Source organism: Pseudophryne corroboree, unplaced genomic scaffold (assembly GCF_028390025.1).
Source record: "Pseudophryne corroboree isolate aPseCor3 unplaced genomic scaffold, aPseCor3.hap2 scaffold_494, whole genome shotgun sequence".
NCBI classification, from domain to species: domain Eukaryota; kingdom Metazoa; phylum Chordata; class Amphibia; order Anura; family Myobatrachidae; genus Pseudophryne; species Pseudophryne corroboree.
The window spans coordinates 448,026-464,572 of NW_026970101.1; the positions used below are offsets into that span (position 1 = coordinate 448,026).

At 46.1% G+C, this 16,547-nt stretch overlaps 13 non-coding genes across 13 annotated transcripts; 6 read left to right on the forward strand and 7 right to left on the reverse strand.

Moving 5' to 3' along the window:
• Positions 1–4: 4 nt before the first annotated feature.
• On the reverse strand, positions 5–168 carry LOC135030131 (U1 spliceosomal RNA). The gene has a single exon (XR_010226184.1). It is a non-coding gene; the product is annotated as a U1 spliceosomal RNA (small nuclear RNA).
• Positions 169–839: 671 nt separating this feature from the next.
• On the reverse strand, positions 840–1,002 carry LOC135029984 (U1 spliceosomal RNA). The gene has a single exon (XR_010226054.1). It is a non-coding gene; the product is annotated as a U1 spliceosomal RNA (small nuclear RNA).
• Positions 1,003–1,154: 152 nt separating this feature from the next.
• LOC135030012 (U1 spliceosomal RNA) lies at positions 1,155–1,318 on the reverse strand. Its single transcript, XR_010226081.1, has one exon. It is a non-coding gene; the product is annotated as a U1 spliceosomal RNA (small nuclear RNA).
• A 674-nt stretch (positions 1,319–1,992) lies between these two features.
• LOC135030054 (U1 spliceosomal RNA) lies at positions 1,993–2,155 on the reverse strand. Its single transcript, XR_010226120.1, has one exon. It is a non-coding gene; the product is annotated as a U1 spliceosomal RNA (small nuclear RNA).
• Positions 2,156–2,307: 152 nt separating this feature from the next.
• LOC135030150 (U1 spliceosomal RNA) lies at positions 2,308–2,471 on the reverse strand. The gene has a single exon (XR_010226203.1). It is a non-coding gene; the product is annotated as a U1 spliceosomal RNA (small nuclear RNA).
• A 144-nt stretch (positions 2,472–2,615) lies between these two features.
• On the forward strand, positions 2,616–2,731 carry LOC135030104 (U5 spliceosomal RNA). The gene has a single exon (XR_010226157.1). It is a non-coding gene; the product is annotated as a U5 spliceosomal RNA (small nuclear RNA).
• A 270-nt stretch (positions 2,732–3,001) lies between these two features.
• Positions 3,002–3,114, forward strand: LOC135030120 (U5 spliceosomal RNA). The gene has a single exon (XR_010226173.1). It is a non-coding gene; the product is annotated as a U5 spliceosomal RNA (small nuclear RNA).
• A 4,822-nt stretch (positions 3,115–7,936) lies between these two features.
• Positions 7,937–8,100, reverse strand: LOC135030024 (U1 spliceosomal RNA). Its single transcript, XR_010226092.1, has one exon. It is a non-coding gene; the product is annotated as a U1 spliceosomal RNA (small nuclear RNA).
• Positions 8,101–8,244: 144 nt separating this feature from the next.
• LOC135030110 (U5 spliceosomal RNA) lies at positions 8,245–8,360 on the forward strand. The gene has a single exon (XR_010226163.1). It is a non-coding gene; the product is annotated as a U5 spliceosomal RNA (small nuclear RNA).
• Positions 8,361–8,630: 270 nt separating this feature from the next.
• LOC135030111 (U5 spliceosomal RNA) lies at positions 8,631–8,746 on the forward strand. Its single transcript, XR_010226164.1, has one exon. It is a non-coding gene; the product is annotated as a U5 spliceosomal RNA (small nuclear RNA).
• Positions 8,747–9,032: 286 nt separating this feature from the next.
• Positions 9,033–9,148, forward strand: LOC135030099 (U5 spliceosomal RNA). Its single transcript, XR_010226152.1, has one exon. It is a non-coding gene; the product is annotated as a U5 spliceosomal RNA (small nuclear RNA).
• Positions 9,149–9,423: 275 nt separating this feature from the next.
• LOC135030118 (U5 spliceosomal RNA) lies at positions 9,424–9,539 on the forward strand. Its single transcript, XR_010226171.1, has one exon. It is a non-coding gene; the product is annotated as a U5 spliceosomal RNA (small nuclear RNA).
• A 6,631-nt stretch (positions 9,540–16,170) lies between these two features.
• Positions 16,171–16,334, reverse strand: LOC135029950 (U1 spliceosomal RNA). Its single transcript, XR_010226020.1, has one exon. It is a non-coding gene; the product is annotated as a U1 spliceosomal RNA (small nuclear RNA).
• Positions 16,335–16,547: the final 213 nt, after the last annotated feature.

The window sequence follows — 16,547 nt, forward strand, 5'->3', positions numbered from 1 at the left end:
TGTCCAGAGGAAAGCACAAACACAGTCCCCCACTACCACAAATAATGCAGTTGAGTTTCCCACATTTGGGGAAATCACAGGGGTCAGCATACCCAGAATGCAATGAATGAACCTCACCCTGGGAGAACAATCTTCATGACCATGGTATCGCCTATGCAAAATAAGTATGATTTGGGATAGGGCTGGGGAGGGCCGCTGCTCAGGCACATCTCTGTTAAGTAAAGGAGATTCAACTGAGGCAGCACAAGGGAACTCTCATCTGGGGACAACAACTGCAGGGAGAACACATATTTTCAGATAAACATGGGAGGGCAGAAGGCAGCCTAATACTGAAGCACCCCCAAACAACAAACCAAATGCAACAACTAGTACAAGCATTCCTGGGGGAAGGCCTGCAGCAGATGGATTTGCATATGGTGATGTCATCCAAGCAGTGGGTCAAAGTTGGCTTCAACCCTCGTCTGCATATGAAAAGAGAAAAGGGGCGTGCAGGGCATGGCGGCCTTTTGCGGCGCTTGGATGACCCCTAGTTCGCATTAAACACCTCCACCCTCCTTCGGTGTGGGGCTCATGTTGGCTATGCCCCAGCCCCTGAAGCATTCAAGCTGATTTCTTGCAGCAGCTGGGCACTGTAACAGCTCCAGAGCTGCTCTAAACGGCAAGTAAAAGGGTGTGGGCCCTGCAGCACTACCTGTAGTTTGCATTGTGCATTGGAAGGCACAAAGTAAGCAGACGGGAGAAGTCAGGATAGTGCGCAAGGGCATAGAAGGGAGCGGCTCAAGAAAAGAGAAGTTGAAACAGACAGCAAACTAGGCTGGAGAGAGACCTGAGACAAAGAGATCTGAATTATACGAGAGCCGACCAGGGGAAACACAAATTATGCAGTCAAGTTTCCCACATTTGGGGAAATCGCAGGAGCAGCACACCCAGAGTGCAATGGGTGAGCCTTGCCCTGGGAGAAGCACCTACATGATCATAGTATCTCACCTGCCAGGTAAGTAGAAGTTGGGCTAGAGCTGGGGAGGGTCGCTGCTCGGGTACCCCCCTGTCAAGTGAAGGAGATTCAACTGAGGCAGCACAAGGGAACTCTCGAAAGAAGAACAAGGCTAGAGGAAGATCTGAGACAAATAAATCTGACTTTTACCAGAGCTGACCAGAGGAAAGCACAAACACAGTCCCCCACTACCACAAATAATGCAGTCGAGTTTCCCACATTTGGGGAAATCACAGGGGTCAGCATACCCAGAATGCAATGAATGAACCTCACCCTGGGAGAACAATCTTCATGACCATGGTATCTCCTATGCAAAATAAGTATGATTTGGGATAGGGCTGGGGAGGGCCGCTGCTCAGGCACATCTCTGTCAAGTAAAGGAGATTCAACTGAGGCAGCACAAGGGAACTCTCATCTGGGGACAACAACTGCAGGGAGAACACATATTTTCAGATGAACATGGGAGGGCAGAAGGCTGCCTAATAATGAAGCACCCCCAAACAACAAACCAAATGCAACAACTAGTGCAAGCATTCCTGGGGGAAGGCCTGCAGCAGATGGATTTGCATACGGTGATGTCATCCAAGCAGTGGGTCAAAGTTGGCTTCAACCCTCGTCTGCATATGAAAAGAGAAAAGGGGCGTGCAGGGCATAGCGGCCTTTTGCGGCGCTTGGATGACCCCTAGTTCGCATTAAACACCTCCACCCTCCTTCGGTGTGGGGCTCATGTTGGCTATGCCCCAGCCCCTGAAGCATTCAAGCTGATTTCTTGCAGCAGCTGGGCACTGTAACAGCTCCAGAGCTGCTCTGTACGGCAAGTAAAAGGGTGTGGGCCCTGCAGCACTACCAGTAGTTTGCATTGTGCATTGGAAGGCACAAAGTAAGCAGACAAGAGGAGAAGTCAGGATAGTGCACAAGGGTATAAAAGGGAGGGGCTCATGAAAAAAGAAGTGGAAACAGACAGCAAACTAGGCTGGAGAGAGACCTGAGACAAAGAGATCTGAATTATACGAGAGCCGACCAGGGGAAACACAAATTATGCAGTCAAGCTTCCCACATTTGGGGAAATCGCAGGGGCACCACACCCAGAGTGCAATGGGTGAGCCTTGCCCTGGGAGAAGCACCTTCATGATCATAGTATCTCACCTGGCAGGTAAGTAGGAGTTGGGCTAGAGCTGGGGAGGGTCGCTACTCGGGCACCCCCCTGTCAAGTGAAAGAGATCCAACTGAGGCAGCACAAGGGAACTCTCGAAAGAAGAACAAGGCTAGAGGAAGATCTGAGACAAATAAATCTGACTTTTACCAGAGCTGACCAGAGGAAAGCACAAACACAGTCCCCCACTACCACAAATAATGCAGTCGAGTTTCCCACATTTGGGGAAATCACAGGGGTCAGCATACCCAGAATGCAATGAATGAACCTCACCCTGGGAGAACAATCTTCATGACCATGGTATCGCCTATGCAAAATAAGTATGATTTGGGATAGGGCTGGGGAGGGCCGCTGCTCAGGCACATCTCTGTCAAGTAAAGGAGATTCAGCTGAGGCAGTACAAGGGAACTCTCATCTGGGGACAACAACTGCAGGGAGAACACATATTTTCATATAAAAATCTTGGTCATGCTCTGGTTTCTCTTCAGAACGAACAAATCTTTCGCCTCTTACTAAAGATTTCCGTGGAGAGGAGCAAAACCGAGTTTTATCTCAATTTTTGCATGCCCCATCTTTTTGGGGTTTCTTTTACCGGTTTAAAGATAGAATGAGTGTGCTTTAATGTAAGCTCATTTGCATAGAAATGACAGTAAATGTTTATTTATGTTCAAACAGAACTTTCTTGACCATGCTACTTGCTTTAAAGATCTGGGAGCACATGGAATACAGTACAAACCATGCTTATAGCAAGGAGAAGCCAGGTGAGAAATCTGCTTTCTTTCAAATTGGGCGCTCACTTTGATCTGAATGAGGACTGCTGGCATGGCACTCAGGCGACAGGTGGAATCTTGGTCATGCTCTGGTTTCTCTTCAGAACGAACAAATCTTTCGCCTTTTACTAAAGATTTCCGTGGAGAGGAGCAAAACTGAGTTTTATCTCAATTTTTGCATGCCCCATATCATACCTCCCAACTGTCCCGATTTTCGCGGGACAGTCCCGTTTTTTGGGGACTGTCCCGCTGTCCCACCTGCGGGCCGCAGTGTCCCGCGGTGGGGAGGACAATTGGGAGGCTCTGTCTGTCGCTGCCCTGCTTAGCAGAGCAGCGGTGAATAGACGCTGTGCGCATGCGCACAGCGTCTATTCACTGAAGTCAGAGGGAGAGGTGGCATGCCAGCGGCTCACAGAGCGCTGGGCATGCCCGCTCAGTGCCGAAAACGGGGGCGTGACTCGCGATCGCGGGTCCTCCCGCGAAGCCACGCCCCCTTTTACTTAGGCCACACCCTTTTTGGGAGCGCGCGCGACTTCGCCGCGCGTGTGTCCCTCTTTGCGAGCCGACAAAGTTGGGAGGTATGCCCATATTATTGGGGTTTCTTTTATCAGTTTAAAGACAGAACGAGTTTGCTTTCTTGTTAGCTTTAATGTAAGTTTATTTGCATAACAATGACAGTAAATGTTTGTTTCTTTTCAAACAGAACTTTCTTGACCATGCTACTTGCTTGAAAGATCTGGGAGCACATGGAAAACAGTACAAACCATGCAGTATCACAAGAGCCTTTATTTGATCTTTCATGAAGATAGAGCAGAATTGAGGACACGTCAACAATTTCTGCCGAAGGTGGTTCATCTTTCCACATGGTGCCTTTGGCCACTGACACCTTCGTTGAGTCAAAGTCTCTGGCTGTGGTCAGAACTTTGAAAATTTATGTCACCAGAACGGTTCAGATTAGGAAAACAGAGGCTCTGTTTGTCCTGTATGCTCCCAACAGGATTGGGTGTCCTGCTTCCATGTAGACCATTATGCGCTGGATCTGTGGTAAGATTCAGCATGCTCATTCCATGGCAGGATTGCCGTTACTGAATTAGGTGAAGACCCATTCTACTAGAAAGGTGGGTTCATCCTGGGCAGCTGGTCGGGGAGTCTCGGCATTGCAACTTTGCCGAGCAGCTATTTAGTAAACACTTTTGCTAAGTTTTACAAGTTTGATACCTTGGCCGATGATAACTTCAAGTTGGGTCATTCGGTGCTGCAGAGTCGTACGCACTCTTCCACCCGTTCAAGAGCTTTGGTATAACCCCATGGTTCTTAATGTGACCCCAGCATCCTCTAGGTCGTATGAGAAAATAGGATTTTAATACCTACCGGTAAATCCTTTTCTCTTAGTCTGTAGAGGATGCTGGGCACCCGTCCCAGTCCATACTGTGTCTGCAGTTATTACTTGTGGTTATACACATGTTGTGTTATGGTTCTGGTCAGCTTTTTGCTGCAATTGTTCATGCCGTTGGCTTGTGTTCTGTTGAATGCCACGTTCTGCGGCATGCTTAAGGTGTGAGCTGGTAAGATGCTCACCTTAGTTTAACAATAAATCCTTTCCTCGAAATGTCCGTCTCCATGGGCACAGTTCCTATAACTGGAGTCTGGAGGAGGGGCATAGAGGGAGGAGCCAGTTCACACCCTTTGATAGTCTTAAAGTGCCCATGTCTCTTGCGGATCCCGTCTATACCCCATGGTTCTTAATGTGACCCCAGCATCCTCTACGGACTAAGAGAAAAGGATGCCCTTGCGCACTATCCTGACTTCTCCTCCCGTCTGCTTACTTTGTGCCTTCCAACGCACAATGCAAACTACAGGTGGTGCTGCAGGGCCCACACCCTTTTACTTGCCTTACAGAACAGCTCTGGAGCTGTTACAGTGCCCAGCTGCTGCAAGAAATCAGCTTGAATGCTTCAGGGGATGGGGCATGGCCAACATGAGCCCCACACCAAAGGAGGGTGGGGGTGTTTAATGAGAACTAGGGGTCATCCAAGCACTGCAAAAGGCCGCCATGCCCTGCACGCCCCTTTTCTCTTTTCATATGCAGATGAGGGTTCCAGCCAACTTTGGCCCACTGCTTGAATAACATCACTGTATGCAAATCCGTCTGCTGCAGACCTTCCCCCAGGAATGCTTGTACTAGATGTTGCATATGGTTTGATATTTGATGGTGCTTCAGTATTAGGCAGCCTTCCGCCCTCCCATGTTCATCTGAAAAGATGTGGTCTCCCTGCAGTTGTTGTCCCCAGACGAGAGTTCCCTTGTGCTTCCTCAGTTGAATCTCCTTAACTTGACGGGGGAGGGGCTGCCCGAGCAGCCACCCTCCCCAGCCCTATCCCAACTCATACTTATTTTGCATATGAGATCTCTTGATCATGAAGATTGTTATCACAGGGTGAGGTTCATCCATTATATTTTAAAATAGGAAGGTACAAATTACATATTTGAATTGCATTTATGTGCTGGATTCAAATGTCCCCCCCACCCCCTTCCTTTCTCAATTGTGCCCGTCAGCAGCTATTCTAAGGTTGCTGCCAATGGGTGTGACACATTAATTTCTTCTGTGGGGTACACTGGACTCCACAAGGATTCACATTGGGGTGTAGAGTAGGATCTTGATCTGAGGCACCAACCGGCTCAAAGCTTTTGACTGTTCCCAAGATGCTCAGTGCATTCTCCTCTATAACCCCGCTTCCATGAACAGGGAGCTCAGTTTGTAGTTGGTGCCTTCAGTAGCAGGCCACTTAACAGGGGCCTGCCTCAGGCAGCCTATTCTTAGCTATAAATTTTGACAAGAAAAGAAGAACTTGTTTTATGAGAATCTACAAGGGCTGCAGCAGGCTAGGTCTAATAGACATCTTTACTGCAGCTTCATCACTCCCAGCGGCGCTGTATACTCCCGTGCCCTGGTTGCTGGGTCACTGCAGCGGAGGGTCCGGTTTCATCCTAAGGTCAGTCACACACACACCACCCTTCCGGATCACGAGGCCGCTGATGAAGGGGAGCGTGGCCGTAGGGGGTGGACCGTGTGCGCACTGGCGTGGACACTGATTACTGGGCAGCCGCTCCACTAGCCACCAGGTACAGTTAAGGAGCACAGGTCTGGGGGTTTTTCTCCTATATTAACCCAATTTTGTACTGCCCGCAGCGCATTGTGATAGGTAATAGGGCCTGATTCAGGTTGGATTGCAATCACAATAAGCGATCCAACTGCAAAAATTGCTAAGAGCATACGCATGTGCCTGCATTTTCTGCGGCACCCCGCAGAGAATGCGATCGCCTCTGCCTGTCAATCGGGGCGGGGGGGGGGATAGGTGGGTCAGCAACACTCCATTTCCAAGTCAGGGATGGAGCGGTGCGGGGGCAAGGCTTCAAAATGGGGTCTGCAACGGAGGAGACACAGGGGGCGTGGTCACAGCGGCTGTATGACATCACATTCAGCCGCTGTGATCACAAAAATGGTGGCGGCTTCCTGCGCGCACATACAGTCTGCACCAGCAGGAGGCTACACCATTTTTTATGATCACGCTGAACTGCAGTGCGACTGCAATTACAGCATGGTCAAGAAGGGAGGCGTCATGCTGGGTGGCCATGCCCTTTCACTGTGCAGGAGCCAGCACTGCTCACACACTAGTCCCTGGGTGCAGCCCCCAACCCCCGGGACACCCGGAGCAACAAAATGTAGATTCAGGCCACCAGGCCACGCCCCTACCTATGAAACCATGCCTCCTTTTTACCATTGCGCTGCTTATCTGCGCGCACTGCATTACAATCTCCCTCGCCACCTCTCTGGGTGTCACCAGTGATAGTGACACCTCTGCCATGCTTGTAGCAGCTGGTCCTAAGATCTACGCCTCAAGCCCTGAGTGTTTGCCCTTGTGACTTGTTGATCATCATAGCGAAGCAGATGCTTACAGAAAACTGCAGGGGCTTAGATTGAAAATAAAAAAATTGATGGGTATAAGGTAGAGAGGAGCGGGTTCGGTTCTCCGAGAACCGAATTCCCCACGAACTCCACGTTGTTTACACTGGTCCGAGGCAGGCTCGGTTGTTCCCGCCTGACTCGGAAAACCTGAACAAGGGAAAATGTCATCATCCCGCTGTCGGATTCTCGCGAGATTCGGATTCCATATAAAGAGCTGCTTGTTGCCGCCATTTTTACTCGTGCTTTGAAGAGAGAGCGGAATGGACGTGGCTATGTTCTCTCAGTGGAAATCTCAATATCAGTGCTCAGTATCAGTGGTTACTTATTGCTGCTCAGTAATACTAGTAGTGTGTCTCTCCTGCTCAGTGTCAGTTCTCAGTAGTATCCTCATCAGTGCTCAGTATCACTGCTCATTGTCTTGTGCTGCATTGTGGTGCTCAGCATACTACAGTACATTACTAATAGTCCAGTGCTGCATCTTGCTGCTCAGTGTCAGTTCTAGTATCCTCATCAGTGCTCACTATCACTGTTCATTGCATTTTGGTTTTCTGTATACTACAGTAACATAGTAATATAGTAACATATAGTAACATAGTTTTTGAGGTTGAATAGAGGCAAATTGCCCATCGTGTTCAACCTGTTTTAAGTTGTGATGATTCTACATACTTGCTGAATAATGTTTTATGACTAGTTAGCTACTATAACTCATGTTACCCCCGGATTAACCATGTTGATATTTTAAGTATTATAACCTTAGATAGCTTTTTCATTCAGAAATGTATCCATTCCTTTTTTAAATCCAATTACAGAGTCCGCCATTACCACCTTCCCTGGCAGGGAATTCCACATCCTGATTGCCCTAACAGTGAAGATCATAGTATCTCACCTGGCAGGTAAGTAGGAGTTGGGCTAGAGCTGTGGAGGATTGCTGCTCGGGCACCCCCTGTCAAGTGAAGGAGATCCAACTGAGGCAGCACAAGGGAACTCTCGAAAGAAGAACAAGGCTAGAGGAAGATCTGAGACAAAGAAATCTGACTTTTACCAGAGCTGACCAGAGGAAAGCACAAACACAGTCCCCCACTACCACAAATAATGCAGTCGAGTTTCCCACATTTGGGGAAATCACAGGGGTCAGCATACCCAGAATGCAATGAATGAACCTCACCCTGGGAGAACAATCTTCATGACCATGGTATCTCCTATGCAAAATAAGTATGATTTGGGATAGGGCTGGGGAGGGCCGCTGCTCAGGCACATCTCTGTCAAGTAAAGGAGATTCAACTGAGGCAGCACAAGGGAACTCTCATCTGGGGACAACAACTGCAGGGAGAACACATATTTTCAGATGAAAATCTTGGTCATGCTCTGGTTTCTCTTCAGAACGAACAAATCTTTCGCCTTTTACTAAAGATTTCCGTGGAGAGGAGCAAAACTGAGTTTTACCTCAATTTTTGCATGCCCCATCTTTTTGGATTTTCTTTTATCGGTTTAAAGATAGAATGAGTGTGCTTTAATGAAAGCTCATTTGCATAGAAATTACAGTAAATGTTTGTTTCTTTTCAAACAGAACTTTCTTGACCATGCTACTTGCTTGAAAGATCTGGGAGCACATGGAATACAGTACAAACCATGCTTATAGCAAGGAGAAGCCAGGTGAGAAATCTGCTTTCTTTCAAATTGGGCGCTCACTTTGATCTGAATGAGGACTGCTGGCATGGCACTCAGGCGACAGGTGGAATCTTGGTCATGCTCTGGTTTCTCTTCAGAATGAACAAATCTTTCGCCTTTTATTAAAGATTTCCGTGGAGAGGAGCAAAACTGAGTTTTATCTCAATTTTTGCATGCCCCATATTATTGGGGTTTCTTTTATCAGTTTAAAGACAGAACGAGTGTGCTTTCTTGTTGGCTTTAATGTAAGTTTATTTGTATAACAATGATAGTAAATGTCTATTTCTTTTCAAACAGAACTTTCTTGACCATGCTACTTGCTTGAAAGATCTGGGAGCACATGGAAAAGAGTACAAACCATGCTTATAGCAAGGGGAAGCCTGGTGAGAAATCTGCTTTCTTTCTTTCAAATTGGGTGCTCACTTTGAGCTGAATGAGGACTGCTGGCATGGCACTCAGGCGACAGGTGGAATCTTGGTCATGCTCTGGTTTCTCTTCAGAACGAACAAATCTTTCGCCTTTTACTAAAGATTTCCGTGGAGAGGAGCAAAACTGAGTTTTATCTCAAATTTTGCATGCCCCATCTTATTGGGGTTTTATTTTATCTGTTTAAAGATAGAACGAGTGTGCTTTAATGTAAGCTCATTTGCATAGAAATGACAGTAAATGTTTGTTTCTTTTCAAACAGAACTTTCTTGACTATACTAATTGCTTGAAAGATCTGGGAACACATGGAAAAGAGTACAAACCATGTTTATAGCTAGGGGAAGCCTGGTGAGAAATCTGCTTTCTTTCTTTCAAATTGGGTGCTCACTTTGAGCTCAATGAGAACTGCTGGCATGGCACTCAGGCGACAGGTGGAATCTTGGTCATGCTCTGGTTTCTCTTCAGAACTAACAAATATTTCGCCTTTTATTAAAGATTTCCGTGGAGAGGAGCAAAACTGAGTTTTATCTCAATTTTTGCATGCCCCATATTATTGGGGTTTCTTTTATCAGTTTAAAGACAGAACGAGTGTGCTTTCTTGTTAGCTTTAATGTAAGTTGCCATAGATGCAGTGAAACACATGTGTAGGGCACGGCGTGTCCGCGTGTATTTGACTCATGTGAAATGTTATAAAACAAAAATATATGATTATGATGTTAGCTGTTAGTCTCCACTAATAGGGAATAGAAGCTGAGCTATAAGAAAGGAATACACTAGATATGATGTCACTTAGCAATTACAATGTCTAAAGTGCATACAGATAGCTACTAATAACTCTTGATAAGAAAGTATATCAGTGTGGGTATATTTATATGATGGGATATTGGGACTAGTGAATATATATCACTCCTGCTGTCCAGATTGACAATAACCAGACAATTATGATAAGAGTAGAGATGTCACATGTGCTGCTATAGATATTAATTTAATGCTGTATGTGTCATTTGTTACAAATGGATACATTTTCTATGAGTCAGCCTAGCAGCTGCATGTTCTAACAGAACACTATCCTCACACAGAATCTGCTAACCTTGAGATAACTAAATGACAGTGTGTAACAGTCTCTTTACTATAAGACTGTTACAAAGTAATATATATATTTGAAGTCAGTCTAGCAGCTGTGTGTTCCAGCAGTTTATAAGACAAAGAAAATCTCCTATTGTGGAATCTAGACACATGGGACTGCTGGCCTGTGTCATACTATTTCTATGTAATACCAGTAACATGTATATAACTGTTACATAATTGTTACAAATGGATAAATCTTTGAGTCAGCCTAGCAGCTGCATGTCCTAACAGGACACCATAAATCCTTTACAGTGTAACAAATTGATTGGTAACACTTAAAGGCTGGAGAGCAGTTATATGCCTTACTAGCATACTCAATATACCACATTATTACACCAGTTACCACGATTATTGACAGCGCATTTGATATATTATATTACCCTCACACTGAGTCTGTTTACCTTTAGATAACTAAGTGACCGAATATGTAACAGTTTCTCTATCATAAGACTGTTACAAAGTGAGATAGATATATTTGGAAGTCAGTCAAACAGCTGTGTGTTTCAGCGGTTTATAAGAAAATTCCTCATTGTGGAATCTGGACCACTAAGGGTTATTATATATATAGCACATGGAATTGCCACATCTCCCTATATGATAATTTCATTACACTGTAACATAATAAGAATTAACTCTTTAACAGTGTAAATAGAGAGTAATGAATCTCTGACACATGGAATATATTATTTCTTAGATGAATTGGATAAACCATTATGACAGACACTTTGCTTCTTAATAAGAATTGAGGTGGCTATACCTCTAAGGAAAGCATTATTGCCTACGCCTAGATCAGATTAAATAAGATCTGGCTGAATATATGAAGGAAGGTTGCTATTTATATGAGAATTGGAATTGCTATATTCCTTAAGGCAACCCCACCGATTGATATATGTTGTCAATTAAGTATATCTGAACGGCTATATCTGGACCAGATTTAATAAGATCTGGCTGATTATATGAAGGAGGGCTGCTATTTATATTGGAATTGCCATATTCCTTAAGGCAACCGCACCTGTTGGTATATCTCGCCAATTAACTATATCTAAACAGCTAAATTAAAGCTATTCATCATTTTTTTAGTTTGGATATTAATAAATATGATCTTTCCATGATCCATAGAGATTTCCCTATCAAGTGATTCCTTATCCGATATAGAAAGCTATCCCCCTGTGGTATTGAATTTAGGAATATAGTCTTAGGGGACACAGAGAAATAAGTGATCCCCATCTACCTAAGCACCCCACAAATTGGAGGTTAGCTTACCGGTTATACTCAATCACCCCCACAAATTCGCCAATGGGGATGGCTTCCCGGGAGGTAACCCCTATTGAGTGAAGGGAGTATATAGGATACGACCCAGTGGTACCTGACGACATAGATACTAACAGCTATTTAATAACATTACGCTAGAAAGTGATTATTAGCAACATATATATCTATATAAACAACCCCGCCAGGGTTGTGCCTTCAAAAATAATCACACACGGACACGCTTTTTAAACCTTTTTTTCACATCTCTTTATTCTTCTTATGCACATGTATGTTAGTTCTGTGATTTTAACATTTATGTTTCACTGCAGTTTGGGATAATAATATTAATATTTATCCAATTTTAATACATACTTAATAAAGGTTATATTTTATGATTCATTCATTCTGTCCAGTGCGTCAACAGTGCAGATTTCTTCTTGTTTTTTCTCCCAAATTCTATAACAATGACAGTAAATGTTGTTTCTTTTCAAACAGAACTTTCTTGACCATGCTACTTGCTTGAAAGATCTGGGAGCACATGGAAAACAGTACAAACCATGCAGTATCACAAGAGCCTTTATTTGATCTTTCATGAAGATAGAGCAGAATTGAGGACACGTCAACAATTTCTGCCGAAGGTGGTTCATCTTTCCACATGGTGCCTTTGGCCACTGACACCTTCGTTGAGTCAAAGTCTCTGGCTGTGGTCAGAACTTTGAAAATTTATGTCACCAGAACGGTTCAGATTAGGAAAACAGAGGCTCTGTTTGTCCTGTATGCTCCCAACAGGATTGGGTGTCCTGCTTCCATGTAGACCATTATGCGCTGGATCTGTGGTAAGATTCAGCATGCTCATTCCATGGCAGGATTGCCATTACTGAATTAGGTGAAGACCCATTCTACTAGAAAGGTGGGTTCATCCTGGGCAGCTGGTCGGGGAGTCTCGGCATTGCAACTTTGCCGAGCAGCTATTTAGTAAACACTTTTGCTAAGTTTTACAAGTTTGATACCTTGGCTGATGATAACCTCAAGTTGGGTCATTCGGTGCTGCAGAGTCGTACGCACTCTCCCACCCGTTCAAGAGCTTTGGTATAACCCCATGGTTCTTAATGTGACCCCAGCATCCTCTAGGTCGTATGAGAAAATAGGATTTTAATACCTACTGGTAAATCCTTTTCTCTTAGTCCGTAGAGGATGCTGGGCACCCGTCCCAGTCCATACTGTGTCTGCAGTTATTACTTGTGGTTATACACATGTTATGTTATGGTTCTGGTCAGCTTTTTGCTGCAATTGTTCATGCCGTTGGCTTGTGTTCTGTTGAATGCCACGTTCTGCGGCATGCTTAAGGTGTGAGCTGGTAAGATGCTCACCTTAGTTTAACAATAAATCCTTTCCTCGAAATGTCCGTCTCCCTGGGCACAGTTCCTATAACTGGAGTCTGGAGGAGGGGCATAGAGGGAGGAGCCAGTTCACACCCTTTGAAAGTCTTAAAGTGCCCATGTCTCTTGCGGATCCCGTCTATACCCCATGGTTCTTAATGTGACCCCAGCATCCTCTACGGACTAAGAGAAAAGGATGCCCTTGCGCACTATCCTGACTTCTCCTCCCGTCTGCTTACTTTGTGCCTTCCAACGCACAATGCGAACTACAGGTGGTGCTGCAGGGCCCACACCCTTTTACTTGCCTTACAGAACAGCTCTGGAGCTGTTACAGTGCCCAGCTGCTGCAAGAAATCAGCTTGAATGCTTCAGGGGATGGGGCATGGCCAACATGAGCCCCACACCAAAGGAGGGTGGGGGTGTTTAATGCGAACTAGGGGTCATCCAAGCACCGCAAAAGGCCGCCATGCCCTGCATGCCCCTTTTCTCTTTTCATATGCAGATGAGGGTTCCAGCCAACTTTGGCCCACATCTTGGATGACATCACCGTATGCAAATCCGTCTTCTGCAGACCTTCCCCCAGGAATGCTTGTACTAGTTGTTGCATATGGTTTGATATTTGATGGTGCTTCAATATTAGGCAGCCTTCCACCCTCCCATGTTCATCTGAACAGATGTGGTCTCCCTGCAGTTGGTGTCCCCAGACGAGAGTTCCCTTGTGCGTCCTCAGTTGAATCTCCTTAACTTGACGGGGGAGGGGCTGCCCGAGCAGCCACCCTCCCCAGCCCTATCCCAACTCATACTTATTTTGCATATGAGATCTCTTGATCATGAAGATTGTTCTCACAGGGTGAGGTTCATCCATTATATTTTAAAATAGGAAGGTACAAATTACATATTTGAATTGCATCTATGTGCTGGATTCAAATGTCCCCCCCCCCCCCCTTCCTTTCTCAATTGTGCCCATCAGCAGCTATTCTAAGGTTGCTGCCAATGGGTGTGACACATTAATTTCTTCTGTGGGGTACACTGGACTCCACAAGGATTCACATTGGGGTGTAGAGTAGGATCTTGATCTGAGGCACCAACCGGCTCAAAGCTTTTGACTGTTCCCAAGATGCTCAGCGCATCCTCCTCTATAACCCCGCTTCCATGAACAGGGAGCTCAGTTTGTAGTTGGTGCCTTCAGTAGCAGGCCACTTAACAGGGGCCTGCCTCAGGCAGCCTATTCTTAGCTATTAATTTTGACAAGAAAAGAAGAACTTGTTTTATGAGAATCTACAAGGGCTGCAGCAGGCTAGGTCTAATAGACATCTTTACTGCAGCTTCATCACTCCCAGCGGCGCTGTATACTCCCGTGCCCTGGTTGCTGGGTCACTGCAGCGGAGGCTCCAGTTTCTTCCTAAGGTCAGTCACACACACACCGCCCTTCCGGATCACGAGGCCGCTGATGAAGGGGAGCGTGGCCGTAGGGGGTGGACCGTGTGCGCACTGGCGTGGACACTGATTACTGGGCAGCCGCTCCACTAGCCACCAGGTACAGTTAAGGAGCACAGGTCTGGGAGTTTTACTCCTATATTAACCCAATTTTGTACTGCCCGCAGCGCATTGTGATAGGTAATAGGGCCTGATTCAGGTTGGAATGCAATCACAATAAGCGATCCAACTGCAAAATTTGCTAACAGCATACGCATGTGCCTGCATTTTCTGCGGCACCCCGCAGAGAATGCGATCGCCTCTGCCTGTCAATCGGGGCGGGGGGGGGGGAGAGGGGGGTCAGCAACACTCCATTTCCAAGTCAGGGATGGAGCGGTGCGGGGGCAAGGCTTCAAAATGGGGTCTGCAACGGAGGAGACACAGGGGGCGTGGTCACAGCGGCTGTATGACATCACATTCAGCCACTGTGATCACAAAAATGGTGGCGGCTTCCTGCGCGCACATACAGTCTGCACCAGCAGGAGGCTACACCATTTTTTATGATCACGCTGAACTGCAGTGCGACTGCAATTACAGCATGGTCAAGAATGGAGGCGTCATGCTGGGTGGCCATGCCCTGTCACTGTGCAGGAGCCAGCACCGCACACACACTAGTCCCCGGGTGCAGCCCCCAACCCCCGGGACACCCGGAGCAACAAAATGTAGATTCAGGCCACCAGGCCACGCCCCTACCTATGAAACCATGCCTCCTTTTTACCATTGCACTGCTTATCTGCGCGCCCTGCATTACAATCTCCCTCGCCACCTCTCTGGGTGTCACCAGTGATAGTGACACCTCTGCCATGCTTGTAGCAGCTGGTCCTAAGATCTACGCCTCAAGCCCTGAGTGTTTGCCCTTGTGACTTGTTGATCATCATAGCGAAGCAGATGCTTACAGAAAACTGCAGGGGCTTAGATTGAAAATAAAAAAATTGATGGGTATAAGGTAGAGAGGAGCGGGTTCGGTTCTCCGAGAACCGAATTCCCGACGAACTCCACGTGGTTTACACTGGTCCGAGGCAGGCTCGGTTGTTCCCGCCTGACTCGGAAAACCTGAACAAGGGAAAATGTCATCATCCCGCTGTCGGATTCTCGCGAGATTCGGATTCCATCTAAAGAGCTGCGCGTTGCCGCCATTTTTACTCGTGCATTGAAGAGAGAGCGGAGAGGACGTGGCTATGTTCTCTCAGTGGAAATCTCAATATCAGTGCTCAGTATCAGTGGTTACTTATTGCTGCTCAGTAATACTAGTAGTGTGTCTCTCCTGCTCAGTGTCAGTTCTCAGTAGTATCCTCATCAGTGCTCAGTATCACTGCTCATTGTCTTGTGCTGCATTGTGGTGCTCAGCATACTACAGTACATTACTAATAGTCCAGTGCTGCATCTTGCTGCTCAGTGTCAGTTCTAGTATCCTCATCAGTGCTCACTATCACTGTTCATTGCATTTTGGTTTTCTGTATACTACAGTAACATAGTAATATAGTAACATATAGTAACATAGTTTTTGAGGTTGAATAGAGGCAAATTGCCCATTGTGTTCAACCTGTTTTAAGTTGTGATGATTCTACATACTTGCTGAATAATGTTTTATGACTAGTTAGCTACTATAACTCATGTTACCCCCGGATTAACCATGTTGATATTTTAAGTATTATAACCTTGGATAGCTTTTTCATTCAGAAATGTATCCATTCCTTTTTTAAATCCAATTACAGAGTCCGCCATTACCACCTTCCCTGGCAGGGAATTCCACATCCTGATTGCCCTAACAGTGAAGATCATAGTATCTCACCTGGCAGGTAAGTAGGAGTTGGGCTAGAGCTGTGGAGGATTGCTGCTCGGGCACCCCCTGTCAAGTGAAGGAGATCCAACTGAGGCAGCACAAGGGAACTCTCGAAAGAAGAACAAGGCTAGAGGAAGATCTGAGACAAAGAAATCTGACTTTTACCAGAGCTGACCAGAGGAAAGCACAAACGCAGTCCCCCACTACCACAAATAATGCAGTCGAGTTTCCCACATTTGGGGAAATCACAGGGGTCAGCATACCCAGAGTGCAATGAATGAACCTCACCCTGGGAGAACAATCTTCATGACCATGGTATCTCCTATGCAAAATAAGTATGATTTGGGATAGGGCTGGGGAGGGCCGCTGCTCAGGCACATCTCTGTCAAGTAAAGGAGATTCAACTGAGGCAACACAAGGGAACTCTCATCTGGGGACAACAACTGCAGGGAGAACACATATTTTCAGATGAACATGGGAGGGCAGAAGGCTGCCTAATACTGAAGCACCCCCAAACAACAAATCAAATGCAACTACTAGTGCAAGCATTCC